Source organism: Petaurus breviceps, unplaced genomic scaffold (genome assembly GCF_028583685.1).
Source record: "Petaurus breviceps papuanus isolate PSGF00001 unplaced genomic scaffold, PetGlider_PUasm1.0 419, whole genome shotgun sequence".
NCBI classification, from domain to species: Eukaryota; Metazoa; Chordata; class Mammalia; order Diprotodontia; family Petauridae; genus Petaurus; species Petaurus breviceps.
This window is the reverse complement of record NW_027186324.1, coordinates 3713972-3729044: the sequence shown is the minus strand read 5'-3', so window position 1 is coordinate 3729044 and position 15073 is coordinate 3713972. Positions and strand designations below refer to the sequence as shown.

The following is a 15073-nucleotide window of genomic DNA, read 5'->3' as shown; positions in this document are numbered from 1 at the left end:
ACACAATTGCCAGCTTCTCTCCGTCAGCTCTGAAGTCCCCATTCATCTGAGATTCTGTGTCTACTGATAAAATAGGACGATGAGCCACATAGAGCTAAGGGTGTAGAGAAAGGAACAGAGACTTTTTATCTCTTACAGGGATGCAATATCGTTTCAGTTTGGAAATGCTGATTGGAGTATGAAAGTTCGTGCCATTGTAGATGGATATGAAGTTGGGGGAGTTTGAGATATCTGAGGAGGGGAAGTTATAGCCTACATTTTAAGGTGGCAGGGTACACCTTACATTTGTGTAATGTAGCATTTCCCAGGGCATGTTGTTACAGATTGCTTTGGGGCTTAAAGTATTTTGGCAAAACCTGTAAGAAGTGTCATTCTATATCCCTGGGATTAACGAGAGTCAGGGAAATTTGGGAGCAAAATAAAATTAAGCCTTTTAATATCAAACAATTATAAGAAATAAATATTTCATATTTAATGTTGCAGAGGAAAAATAATTATAGAATTTGCATTTTCTCATGAAATCCTCATGTTATGTTCTGTGAAATAGTTTGGAAAATGCTGGTATGAATTTTCCTACATGTACCATCTTCTTTAATTAGAATGTGAGCTCCTTAGGAACAAAGATTGTCTCATTTTCTCTATTTGTATCCCTAGCAATTAGTACTATGCAATCTTCACAAATATGTTTCATCTATTTATTTGCAAGGATCTGTTGTGATTTTTATGCATCTCAACTATCATCTCAACTAGATTGTAAACAGCGTGAGAAGATGGAGTGTATCTTTCTTTTTTTTTTTTGCTTTTTGGAGGGCAGTTGGGGTTAAGTGACTTGCCCAAGGTCACATGGCTAGTTTTTGTGTTAAGTGTCTCAGGCTGGATTTGAATTCAGGTACTCCTGACTCCAGGGCCAGTGCTCTATTCACTACACCACCTAGCCGTGCCTGGAGTGTATCTTTCTTTTTCGAGAGTGAACTTAATTTATACTATTAAAACTGTTGAAAAATGTGTAAGGGGAGCAAGAAACAGGCATTTTGGAATAGTTCTTCATCTATCAATTAACCAAAAAACATTTATTAGGTACCTACTGTGTATCAGGCAAAACGTTATGAACTTTGGATATAAAAAAAGAGGCAAAAGAGAGTCTTGCCTACAAAAAGCTTGCACCTTAATTGGGGAGGCAAACAAATATATACAGGCAAGCTACGTACAAGATAAATGGGAAATAATTGGTAGAATTAGCAGAGGATGGGAAAGGCTACCTGTAAGAGATGAGATTTTAGTTTAAGCAGTTGAGGGGGGAAAGAGTATTCCAGGAATGGGGGACAATCACAGAAAATGCCTGGAGCTGAAAGATGCAGGGTCTCACTGATGGAACAGCCAGGAGGCCAGCATCACTGAATTGAAGAATATGTTGTAGAGAATAGTAAGGTGTAAGAAGACTGGAAAGGAAGGAGAGGCTAAATTAGAAAGGACTTTAAATGCCAAACAATCAATATTTATTAAATGCTATGCACTGGGGATATACATTATGGATAGAACACTGGACCTGGGAATACCTGAGTTTGAATCCAGCCTCAGATACTTACTAGCTGTGTAACCCTGGGAAAGTAACTTAACCTCTGTTTGTCTCAGTTTCCTCAACTGTAAAATGTGAATCATAATAGCACCAACCTCTCAAGGTTGTTGTAAAGTGCTTATAACAAAGCCTAGCACATAGACACTGAAATGCTTATTCCTGGCTTCTCTCTCTTACTGGAGCTTTCTTGATCTGAAATTGTTAATGTGCTTCCTTAAGGGCTAACTCACAGTCAGAGTGACGTGGACATATGGCAGAATTGGGTGAATACAGTACTTTTGTTAACCAACAATAGTTGACATTTTTCCAGGTGCTTGAGAAATGATTAAGAAATCCTTCCTCCAGAGTCACAAAGTTCGTTTTATCAATAATTATACTGGAAATGCTCGGTTCATTTTCCTGGATTTTGGCACATTATGCTTTTGGTTGCTGATCCAGGTGTTCAGAAGGCTTTGGGCCCAAGTGCCTCTATAAATAGTAGTTAACAACTGGGCTGGATCGTACAATATCTCAAATACAGGATTTTCCCCCTCCTCCCTCTCGATTTTGCTGTTCATGGAGAAGAAAGGCTGCAAAGTATGTTGTGGGTAGAGGGAGAGCAGAGGAAAGTAGAGTTGGAGAGAGGGAGGGGGGAGACAGAGATAGAGAGACACACAGAGAGTAATAGAGAAAGAGAGGTAGGGAGAAAAAAGAGGCAAAGGCTGGGGGAGAAAGAAAAGGAAAGAGAGAGTGAGAGAGAGAGAAAGAGAGAGAGAGAGAGAGAGAGAGAGAGAGAGAGAGAGAGAGAGAGAGAGAGAGAGAGATTTGCTACAGTTGTATTTCTTGAAAAATGAAAATATTTGTAACTCCAGTCACAAAGGCCATTGATATGGGACTCTCTGATTGATAGAGATCAATGCTTCACACCTGCATCAGGGGTAGAAACTAGAGTTAAACATTGTTTGAAAAAAAAATCCTGTCTTTAAAAAGTCTTGTGAAGTAGAGTTTGGAAATGGTATTTGTAAGTAGAAGGTAAGGTTGGAAAATTGTGCCCCCTCTATGCTATTGTCACCTCTAGGCTTTGTGATATCATTTTATCAAATGTGACAACTTCTCAAAAAATAAAAACCTGTGTGCTGTGCATTGTTATTGTTAGTTGGGACTGGGGTCCATAATCTCCTGATTTCCAATCCAAGGCAGGACTTTAGTGTCATGGGAAAAAAACTAAAATTATTGTAAGAGTTAGCAGATCGGGGGTCAACTAGGTGGTATTGTGAATAGAATACTGCCCCTGAAGTCAGGAGGACCTGAGTTCAAATTTGGTTGCTGATCCAGACAATAAGTAGCTGTCTCAATAAACAAATAAAAGATTCAGCAGATCTGGGTTCAAATTTCTAGCTCTAATATTTACCTACCATGTCATCCTGAGCAAGTTCATTTTCCTCATATCTAAAAATGGAAATCACAATTTAGAGACTGAAAGGATTTGGGGAATTATGGTAATTTTGTCACCACCTCACTCACAGGGTTTCTCAAGGTGCCACAGTAACATCGTCATTTAATTTTTTTTAACCCTTTCCAAGCTCTTCCTTTTAAAGGCCAAAGAATGAAACAAGTTATCCAGATCCTTCCTTTTGCAACAGCTAAAAGTGTCTACCTAAAATTAACACAATTTTAAGAAACAATTTTCAGGCAGATAAAATTGGCACTGTCTTTGGAAAGTCAGAGCTAAATATGGAGGGAAATGATTCTTAGAAAATGCCCTAAAGCCAGGTATGGTGAAGCATGCCTGTAGTTCCTGCTCCTGGGGGGAAGCTGAGGCAGTTGGATCATTTGAGTTTGGGATTTCTGAGCTAGAGCAGGGTTAAAGCCTATACAGAATCCACACTAAGTCTAGTACCAATATGGTGAGCCCCACAAGAATGTAGAGGGCCATTACCAGGCTAAGTAAATGAAAACCCAGCCAAGTCAGAAAAAAATGGAGCAAATTAAAGCTTTCAAACTGATCATCATTTCGAGGAGCCCACAAGTGGTCACTACCAGCCTGGATAAGACAGAGACTCAATCTCCAAAAAATAGAAGTGCACCAAAATCTTTGCAGGAAACAGTCTTGTTATTGGGGAAAAAATCAGCACTAGAAGCTGTATTGTTAATGTATTTTGCTTTCCCATCCATTAATAGGCCCAAGTGACCTGTTTGAGTTACATGGAAGCCTAAGTCACATGAGTTTCAGTCACAAGAAGCCTCTGGTGGGAGAAGCTTGCTGAACCATTGGAGCAGGAAGCATGGAACAGAGCCCAGGTGAAGTTGATCAGAGCAGTTAGAGCTGAGGGGAGAGAAAGGAAGCAGGCAGCCAGCTGCTGGCTGTGAGTGAGAGGGTATTTGTAGGAAGGCCCCAGCAGGGGGAAGGCTTGGGGATGGCGGGGGCCCCCTGCAGTGTCATTGTGTATCATTTTCTTTGATGGATTTAGCTTTCTGGTGTTGGGATTCCGATTTTTGGTGTCTGAATAAGTGTTTTGGTTTTGACTTCCATGTGGAGATTCTGTTGAATTTTGAAATTCAGAATTACGCTGGTATATTCATAGTGGTCATAGGTGCTGTGACTATCACATGGGCGCTATAGAAGCCCAGGAGTTCTGAAGCATCCAGAAAGAGTCACAAAACAATTTAATTCGATAAATATTTATTAAGTGTCCACCATGTGTCAGGTACTATGCTAAGCACTGGGGATATAAGAGGGAACAAAAGATAGTCCCTGCCCTAACGGAAATTACAACCTCATTGGGGGAACACATGCAAACCTATACATACCAAACATGCTAAATACAGTGTATCCAAGAAATAATTAAAAGAGGGAAAACACTGGAATTAAGAGTGCTGCAGAAGGCTTCTTGTAGAAGGTGGGATTTTAGCTGGGACTTCGAGAAAGCCAGGGGGGTCATCAGTTGGAATGGAGGAGGGAGAGAATTCTATGCCTGGGGGCAAGCTGGAGAAAATGCTACACAGAGGAAGGGGGTAATATGTTCATGACTCTAAGCATGCTCCTACCTTTATATTTGAATTCTCTATAATAGAAAATGCTGAATATCTTAAAATAAGTTATATTGTTGGAGGAATTAATTTTTGGTGGGAGGGAAGATTGATGGTGAATATTCTTTTTCTAGTTGGGTAATATATGAATTATCCTCTTACCCACCTTCCTGAAAGCATAGCATTGTGTGTGCTGCACTGCAAAGAACTCCCAAGGACTAGACGTTAGAAAACTTGGGTCACTCACACACACACACTCATACATACTGGGTGACTATGGACAAATCAGGTAAACCTCTCATAGCTCCACTTTCCTCATTTCTAGTATGGGGATGATAATAATGCAAAAGGTTCTGTAGTATACAGAGAGTGGGCCTTGGTGTCAGAGAGATCTGGGTTTGAGTCCTGCCTGTGACACACACTGGTTGTGTGACCCTGGACAATTCACTTCTCAATGCTCTTGCAGCTCTCTTAGACAGGGATTTTTAACTTTAATGTGTGCCATAGCCTCTTTGGTAGTCTGGTGTAATCTATGGACCTCTTCTCAGAACAATGTTTTTAAATACATAAAATAAAATATGTAGGGTTAGTCGATATTCAATAAATATTTGTTAAGCACCTACTGTGTGTGCCAGGCACTGTACTAAGAGCTGGGGATACAAATATGGAAAAGACAGTCCTTGACTTCAAGGAATTCATAATCTAATGGGTAAAGGCAACAAATAAAAGAAAACCGACAGGTTGAGTGTGGAAGGAAGGAAAAACCAATCAGACAAAAGAAAACCAATTATATTGAAATGTAATTATAAAAACTATTTTTAAAACAAGGTCACAAAGCCCAGTTAAAGGCCTTCTTTTCTAAGAATTTAAGATGCAGAGCAGATACTGAATTAAATATTTGGGGGAGGGGGGTAAAGATGAGGTGAGGTGAGAGGGTCTTCCTTGGGAGCTCTCTATACTCATAAAAATCACAGGCCTCTAAAAAATGCACGAAGGGAAAGAATAAGTGGAAAAGCCAAGTGCTCCCCTGGTGTCTCTCCCCCCATAACAAGAGAAAATAAGGAAAACCTCCAACATATGGAATGGACCCCGGCTATAGTTAGTTTATGGTTGGACATAGACAAATGTGCTATCAGATGGACAGGAACAGATAGGGTCTGATATCTTAATAATACTTAGACTACCCACCTGGCAGGGTTGTGAGGAGAGTGCCTTTGTAAATAGAGGAATCCTGTAGACATGTGTTCTATTACTAACACAATGAGCCCCCCCTCCCCACCAAAAAGGGAGCCCTTCTCTGCTGGAGAGCTATTCATTTTATAATTAACAATAGACACAATAGGCCCTTTCAAGAATCTTTTCTTGGGGCTGCATACAAGCCTTTGTACCCCATTAAAGTGCTCCATCTAGAACAGGAGTTTCTAATTCCCTGCTGATCCTCAGGGGTCTTCAAGGCATGTTCTCTCAGTGGTTTGCCCATGGGCAAGGGGACAAATGCTTGCTTGAGAGAGTTGAGTGGGGTTAGGCAAAGAGACAAACAAGCAGATACAAGTTTCGTCTCCCAAAACAGGTGCCATGAGTGTCCCTGCATTCATTGAAGGCCATCTAGTGGATCCCAGCAGAAACAGATGCAGTAGAGAAATAAAGTTCGACCTTTCTTCCAAAAGTAATCAGTCGAGGATACCCTGGCCAGTTGTACACCAACTCAAAGTGCCAATGTTATTTTCAAAAGGGTGAGGTTGAGGATTGTCCCTGTGTTCTATTGTTTTTACCTCTTTCTGGTATTTTCCATTATCTATTTTCTGGTGAAGGTGGGGAGTGTGAGTATGAGGAATCATTACCTCCAAATGTGTCTTTGATGGCTACTAGAACTTAATGGAAATATTGTGTGCCAAACAATATAAACCCAGGATTAAGGAATTAAGTCAAGAATGCCCATTAAAAATGCAAACTACTGAACCTTTATTCTTGAAATTCATAAAGTATATTGTTTTTCAACTTTCTCCTGAGTTCATTGTATAATATTAAGTATTATAATTATCTCTGTGTAATCCATGACCTAGAAATGAAAGTCTTTGATTTACACTGACCAGGGGATTCCCCCAAATCACTCCTTTTTGACTAATGCCCCACCCAGGATTTTCCTTTAGAATATCAGAATTTATACATGTCTGGATCCCTACAGAAAAGGTTGAGGGTCCTTAGCTCCCATGTAAGCAATCAGATTAACACTACATTGCATATAAGACAGATCTTATTTTATTTGTTAAATTAAATTAATTTTTAGTTTCAGATTTTCTCCATCCCATCACCCACCCATTGAGAAGGCAAGCAATACAAAACTTATTACAAATATAAAGTCATGCAAAACAAATTTAAGCATTAGTTTTTTTTTTTTTTTTTTAAATAAGGAGGGCCGGCTAGGTGAATGGAGTGAATAGAGTACCGGCCCTGGAGTCAGGAGGACCTGAGTTCAAATGTGACCTCAGACACTTGACACAGTTACTTTGGGCAAGTCACTTAACCCCAATTGCCCTCCAAAAAAAAGCAAAAAAAAAAAAAGGAAAGAAAAAGAAAAAAGAATATGTGGTTCAGTCTGTACTCAGAGTCCATCAGTTCTCTCTCTGGAGAAATAGACTTTTTCATCAAGAATTCTTTGGAAGTGTCATAGATCCTTGTATTAATCAAAGTATCTAAGTCTTTCCTAGTTAATTGTTGTTACAATATTGCTGTTACTAAGTACAATGTTCTCCTCACTTCACCTTGCATCAGTTCATATGAGTGTTTCCAGGTTTTTCTGAAATCTAACTGCTCATCAAATATCCCATCGCAATCATATACCACAATTTATTTAGTCATTTCCCAATTGATGGACATTCCCTCATTTTCCATTTTTTTTGCCACCACAAAAAGAGCTGCTATAAATATTTTTGTACATGTGAGTCCTTTTCCTTTCCTTTGATCGATTTCAGGGTATAGACCCAATAGTAATATTGTTCAGTAAAGAGTGTGCACCATTTAATAGATTTTTAAGCTTAGTTTCAAATTGCTTTCTAGAATGGTTGGGCTAGTTTACAACTTCACCAACAGTATTAGTTTCCGTGTCCTGTTCAGCATTTGTCATTTTCCTTTTCTGTCATGTTAGCCAATCTGATGGGTGTGAGCAAGTACTCAGAGTTGTTTTAATTTGCATTTCTATAATTATTAGTGATTTAGAGAATTTTTTCATATGATTAATTATAGTTTTGATTAATTACTCTGAGAACTGGACATGCTTTATTTTATCTAAGAGAATATACAAAAACACATACCTAAGCTCATAAACAGTTATAACAACTTTCTTTCCCTCTCAAGTGGGTTTCTACCTTCCCTAAGGACCTAATCATTTAAGACTCCTCCACAAGGGGAGAAAATATAGCTAACTAAAGAGTAAGGGAACCTAGCCCAGCAGGAGTCCTATTTCTTCAGGGAACTATGCTGTCTGAATGTTTGAATAAATTGGAGGAAAATCTTCTTTTGGGTCATTGTAGCATTACATATATACATTCAATTCAAACATTTATTCATCCATTCTGCTTTTTTGACACACTGAGGGATACTCAAGAAATATAAAATAAGTTCAGACCCTCAAGTAGCTGACAATATAATTGGGGGGACAAGTCATTAAGATTATCTGACAATTCAAGGCAGCAAGTGATTAGGGACAAAATAAGATAGACAATAAAGTTCATAGCTCAGAGAAAGGAAGAGGAACCACTGGAATGGCTCCAGAAAGGAAGTGGGCCTTGAGTTGGACCTTAGGGAATCTGTAGCATTTGAATAGGCAGAGATATTATCATATCTAAGGGCAAATCTTGTTGGGCACCTTATTGTCTGTAATCATGTTATCCAGTTCATTAGTTACAAGGCACATTTGGTGAAATGGTTAAGAATCTGTAGCCAAATGCTATTTCAGAGAAGCCAGGTAGTCCAGGGTTATTCCACGTGCTTATGAGGTGACTTCAACAAATGAAATCATGACCCACATACCTTGGGGGCACTGTTATAAAACTTCCTGGTACCAGAAAGTCAGTCATTAGAAATGAGGTATTCTGACCTCATCTCTACCACTGCTTCACCTTGTCAGTAGGAAAGAAGAAGGGATGCCACAAAGTTGTAAACAGAATAAATCTTATTAGACATCACTGCTGTATGATCTGTGTTAATGGGGGAAACAAGCTCATTTTTTGCCAATGTATTTTTAACATATGGAGGTATATCCTCTATTACCCTAATAACATGGTTACAAAATATCAATTTTGATTAGTGACTGAAAAAAAAATTATGAGACTTCCAAGTCATGTGACCAGCTTGTGCAGGTAATCATTTTTGTCCAGAACTCTTTAACTCACTAAACCTCAAAAAAGGGAATTAGTGTATCAGATATAGAACAGATGAATCTCCATGTGGAAAAAAGGAGAATAACAACAGAGAATAAAAAAAGAGAAGGAACCACAACAAGGTAAAAATCCTTAAGAATTAACACGAGCGAATTAAAATCCTTCAAGACCTCACTCAGTACCCCTCCCCTAGTAGATGTCCAGGCTTCCTTAGTAGGAACATAAACTGACTCAGTCACTTGAATCAGAGGTCCATCAATAGACACTCCACACATACACCACTTAATCCAGACACTCTACTGGCATGCCACTCATTTTCTACATACTGAACAAAGAGTGTATCAATTGATAAATCATAGAAAATTAATAACTATCTGATATACAATGATGATGATGAGACAATGTGCCATGGGAAATATTGTCTCTAAAAAAATAGATTAGAAGAATAGAAAAAGAGGGGATTGCTGAACTATGGTGCATAATTAAAATTAGGAAAGTAACAAATTATCAAACCAAAAATAAGCAAAAAAAAAGAAAGAAAAAATATAAGATCTTGAAAATTATCCAAAAGGAAGTAAATAATTTTGAAGAAAAGAGTATAAAGAGGATTAGAAAATTGTAAGGGGTAGCTAGATGGCACAGGGAATAGAGCACCAGCCCTGGAGTCAGGAGGACCTGAGTTTAAATCTGGCTTCAGTAAATCCTTACTTGGGCAAGTGACTTAACTCCAATTGCCCCTCCAAAAAAAGAAAATTCTATAAGCTGACTTAAAAACAGAGAGGAAAAATCAAATGAACAAATTAAAAAATAGACAAGGGGAAATCATGACAAAGAAGTAAAAAAAAATGTCAAACCCTTTTATATACAATTATATGCCAGCAAAACTGAGAATTCTGGAGACATTTACCTAAAAAGTCTAACATCCAAATAAACAGAATACCAAACAGAAAAAAGAAAATCGAACTAGCTATAAAGTAACCAGCAAAGAAAAAATTCCACTGCTCCAAATGTCTATGGAAGAGATGACTATTAACATTTTTACCTATTAACTTTAATACTTAAAATATGCAAATTAATCCCAAAAATTTAGAAAGAAAACACTTCACCAAACTTCATTTAGGAGACAAATATAGTCCCAAAACCTAAATCAAAAAAGAAAAGCAGAGAAAGAGAAGTATAACCCAATATCATTAATGAATATTGATAAATGTTTAAATAAAGTCTTGGCTAAAAAATCATAGTGACTTATTTTCTATGATCAAGTATTAACATAATTAATCATATTAATAATGAAGATACCCTGAACCACACAATTATATTGATAAAGGAAAAACTTGGGCAAAACACAATACTCTTTAAAAAAAAGCAATACTCTTATGTAAAGTATAGGTATAAATTATGTTTTTAAAGTGATAAATGTGATATCAAACATGTTTTCATCATATGCAAATGAGAAATGCTAGAAGTTTTCCCAATAAATATACGAATAAAACAAAGAAACTAATTTAAATAATAGCTTCACCAAAGTAGAAGGTTACAAAATAAACCCACAAAAATTTCATTTCTATAGAGCAATTTTTAAAAATCTAGACAGAAACCATAGAAAGGGAGATTCCATTTAAAATAAATCATAAAATAAAAAAACATATGGGAGTCAACCTACCAAAACACACCCCATACCTTTAAAGATACAATTACAAAATGATTTTTAAAATAAAGAATTTAAATAACGAGAAAGAATTTCAGTGCTCATGACTGGGTAGTGTCAAATAATTTTTTATATCTTTATTATATATTATATTATATATTATTAATATTATATAGTTATATGTTATATAAAATAGTATCAGTTATATTATATATTACATTTTAATATATTATATAGTTTTATTATTCATGTTATATGTTAGATACAATACTATTAGAATACAATATTATCTACAATACTGTATAAATAAATTTACACATACAACACCATGCCAATCAGACTTCCAAGTGAATATTTTAAAGAAGTAACCAAAATAATAACATCTTTTAAGGTGCAAAAAAATCTCAAATCTAAATAGAAGCAATGAAAAAAAAGTATGAATGGAGGGAATCATCCAGACCTCAAACTACTTTGTAAAGCAATAATCATAAAAAAAAACATTTTGTACTGTTAAAAGTACAATGGGAAAGATAGGTGGTTCAGTGTGTAAAAATGCTGGGGCTGGAGTCAGAAAGACTCATCTTCCTGAGTTAGAATCTTGTCTCAAACATTTAATAGCTATGTGATGGATGCTGGGCAAGTCATAAAACTCTGTTTGCCTCAATTTCCTCACCTGTAAAATGAACTGGAGAAAGAAATATCAAACCATTCCAGTATATTTGTCAAGAAAATCCCAAATAGCTTTCTCTCTCTCCCTTTGGCCTATTCTGGTTGGTGGAGTGCCTGTTAGCGCAGGCTGCGGTGTAAAGATGGCTAAGTCTAAGAACCATACCACTCACAACCAGTCATGAATATGGCACAGAAATGGCATCAAGAAACCTAGGTCACAGAGATATGCGTCTCTGAAAGGGGCTGACCCCAAGTTTCTGAGAAACATGTGCTTTGCCAAGAAACACAATAAGAAGGGGGTGAAGAAGATGCAGGCCAACAACGCCAAAGCCATCAAGGCCCGAGCAGAGGCCATCAAGGCCCTGAGCACCAAGGCCTCCAAAGCCAAGCTCCTCAGACCCAAGATCCCCAAGGCCAGTGCCTGGCATGCAAGCGTCCAGGTCCTAGGATTGGCATCAAAAGTCCAGGCTCCAGGATCACAAAGCCTGACTTAAAGGTTGCCAGAACCTCTGACCCCAAGTCTACCAAGCCCACTGACCCCAAGGCTGCCAAGTCTGCCGCCAAGGTCAGTAAGTCAGATCCCAAGGCTACCAAATCTGGCCCCAAGGCCACCAAATCTGAAGCTAAAGCCGCCAAGTCTGACCCCAAGGTTGCCAAGTCTGATTCTAAGGCTGCTAAGCCTGCCGAGTCCAAACCCAAAGATGCTGGGGCTAAAGCTGCTGGTCCCAAGCCTTCAAAATAGATGCTTCAGAACAGAAGGACTTGTTTAAAGCTAAAACTCCCTTTTTTCCCAGCCAGGGTATTATTATTCACTATTTTGTACAAATAAAGAAAATGGTGAGTCATAAATAAAAAAAAAAGAAAAAAAGAAAATCCCAAATAGGGACACGAAGAGTTGGGCACAACTAAACAACTGTTAAAAGTGGAAATTAGATCAGTAGAACAGACTAGAAGAGAAAGACTCAGGACGATTGAACTCAATTATCCAGTATTCAATAAATCTGCAAAAAAAAAAATTATCTAAGAAAATTTAATAAATTTTTATATCCCTATTTGATAAAAATCACTGGGGAAAACGGTCAAAATGATGTGAAAGAAATTTAAACCACCGTCTACCACAATAAACTGAAAAGGGGTATGTGACCTGAATATTAAAGATCTTATAATTGGGGTGGCTAGGTGGCGCAGTGAATAGAGCACCAGCCCTGGAGTCAGGAGGACCTGAGTTCAAATTTGGCCTCAGACACTTAACACTTACAAGCTATGTGACCTTGGGCAAGTCACTTAACCCCAATTGCCCTGTCTTTCCCCCTCAGGAAAAAAAAAGGATTTTATAATTTAAAAAAATTAGAACAGAACCAGACCAATTGTCTTTCACAGCTATGGCTAAGATGCATTCTTGACCCAAAAAAGGATTGATATGACAATTACAAAGATAAGGTAGATAATTTTGGTTATATTGTATTGAAAAGCTTTTTTACAAACAATATTGATGCATTTTGGATAACAAAGGATGAGATTGCCAGGAAAGAAAAAAAAACAACTGTGTATTTAATACCTTTGATATAGTTCTAATATTCAAGGATATAGGCAACTTATAGAAATATGTAAGATCAAAAGCCGTTCCCCAATAGATAAGTTATCAAAGGATATGCATATTTCTCAAAAGAGGAATTGTAAACTAGTAACAACCATATGAAAGGATGTTCCAATTCACTATTAATAAAAATGCAAATCAAAGCAATTCAGTTTGTGTGTCATTTCTATCAAAATGAAAAAAATTGACAAAAGATGGGCAGTTTTAGAGGCTGCAGACACAATGGACATAGTGTTGGACCTGGAGTCAGAAAGACCTAAGTTCAGATCCAGCCTTAGACACTTAAGAGTTTTGTGACCCTGGGAAGATCATTTAAACTCTGTTTGCCTCAATTTCATCTCTAAAATAGGAATAAGTTTTTTTTTAATTAAATTACTTATTTTTAGTTTTCAACAATCACTTCTGTAAGTTTTAAATTTTCTCTCTCTCTCTCTCCTCCCTCTCCAAGAAGACTTGCAATCTGATATGGGCTCTACACATACATTCCTATTAAACACATTTTCACATTAGTCATGTTGCATAGAAGAATTATAACGAATGGAAAAAACCATGAGAAAGGAAAATACAACAAAATGGAACAAAATATAAAAGAAAATAGTCTGCTTTTTTCTGCATTCTGAATCCATAGTTCTTTCTCTGAATATGACTGGCATTTTCCCTCACATGTTCTTTGGAATTGTTTTAGGTCCTTGCATTGCTGAGAAGGGCTAAGCCTATCAAAATCAGTCCTCATACACTATGGCTGTTACTGTGTACAATGTTCTCCTGGTTCTGTTCCCCTCACTTAAGATCAGTTCATATAAATCTCTCCAGATTTCTCTGAAGTCCACCTATTCTTTATTTCTTATAGGACTATAGTATTCCATTACATTCATATACTACAACTTGTTCAGACATTCCCCAATTTATGGGCATCCCCTTGATTTCTAGTTCTTGACCACCACAAAAAGAACTGCTATAAATTTTTTTGTGCATGTGGGCCTTTTTCTCATAAAATAGGAATAATATTAATAGCACCTACTTCCCAGGGGTGTTGTAAGGATAAAATGAGATAATATTTGTGAAATATTTTCCAAACCTTAAAGTATTATATAAATATTAACTATTATTAATATTGTGGAGAGACAGCCATGCTAATACACTGAGTATGGAGCTATAAATTGACACAAATATTCTGGAAAATAATTTGGAATTATGTGAAGAAAGTAACTAAAATGTCCATACCATTTGACCTAGAGATGTTAGGCATATACTCCCAAGAAAATCAAATGATAAAAAGAAAGAGCCCTACATACACCAAAATATTTATAGCAATACTTTTTGTAGTAGTGAAGAACTGGAAATAAAACATATGCACACTAATTGGGAAATGGTTAACCAAGTTGTGGTCTGTGAATGTAAGGAAATATGAGTGAGCAGAAGAAATGATGAACATAGATAAGCGTAAGAATGAATATGAACATGAATAAGTTAAAGGAGGAAAACAACATGTAACTATGACTGATAACAATGTAAGTGGAAAGAACAATGGCTAACCAATTGAAACTAAATTTTAATCACCAAGGTTGGCTTCAAGTAAGAATTATGAGAAGGCACCTTCCTCTGCTTCTTTGTAGAGGTGAGAAACAATGGTTGTGGAATGGTGTGTATGTCATGCATGTGGGTTAATTGTTTGTTTACAAGGTCTTGCTCTCTGGGAGAGGGAGGATATTTATATTTGTGTACACACATATGCATACATACATATATTTGTATATTATATATAGAGACAGAAAGAGAAATGTAGGTGATAGAAAAGCGATGATATATATATATATATATATATATATATATAAAGCAATTGGGGTTAAGTAACTTGCTTAAGGTTACACAGCCATTTATTTCTGGGTGTGGTGCTAAGTATCTGAGCCTGGATTCAATCCCAGGTCATCCTGACACTGGGGCCAGTGCTCTTATTCGCTGTGCTACCTGGCCGCCCTGAAAAGGGATGATATTAATATAAATTAATTTCTAAAACAAAAATAACTATGATTAACAATATCAATGATATCACATTTTGAGAAACTTTCAATTCAAAATAAGCTTATACATCATATTGATGATATTATGATAGAAATCATTTAAAAGTTTTTGTATTTGGGCGTCTAGGTGTCACAGTGAATAGAGCACCGGCCCCGGAGTCAGGAGGATCTGAT

The 15073-nt window shown here is 37.0% G+C and overlaps 1 pseudogene; it reads left to right on the top strand.

Moving 5' to 3' along the window:
* Positions 1-11261: 11261 nt before the first annotated feature.
* Positions 11262-12154, top strand: LOC138171124 (large ribosomal subunit protein eL29 pseudogene; annotated as a pseudogene).
* Positions 12155-15073: the final 2919 nt, after the last annotated feature.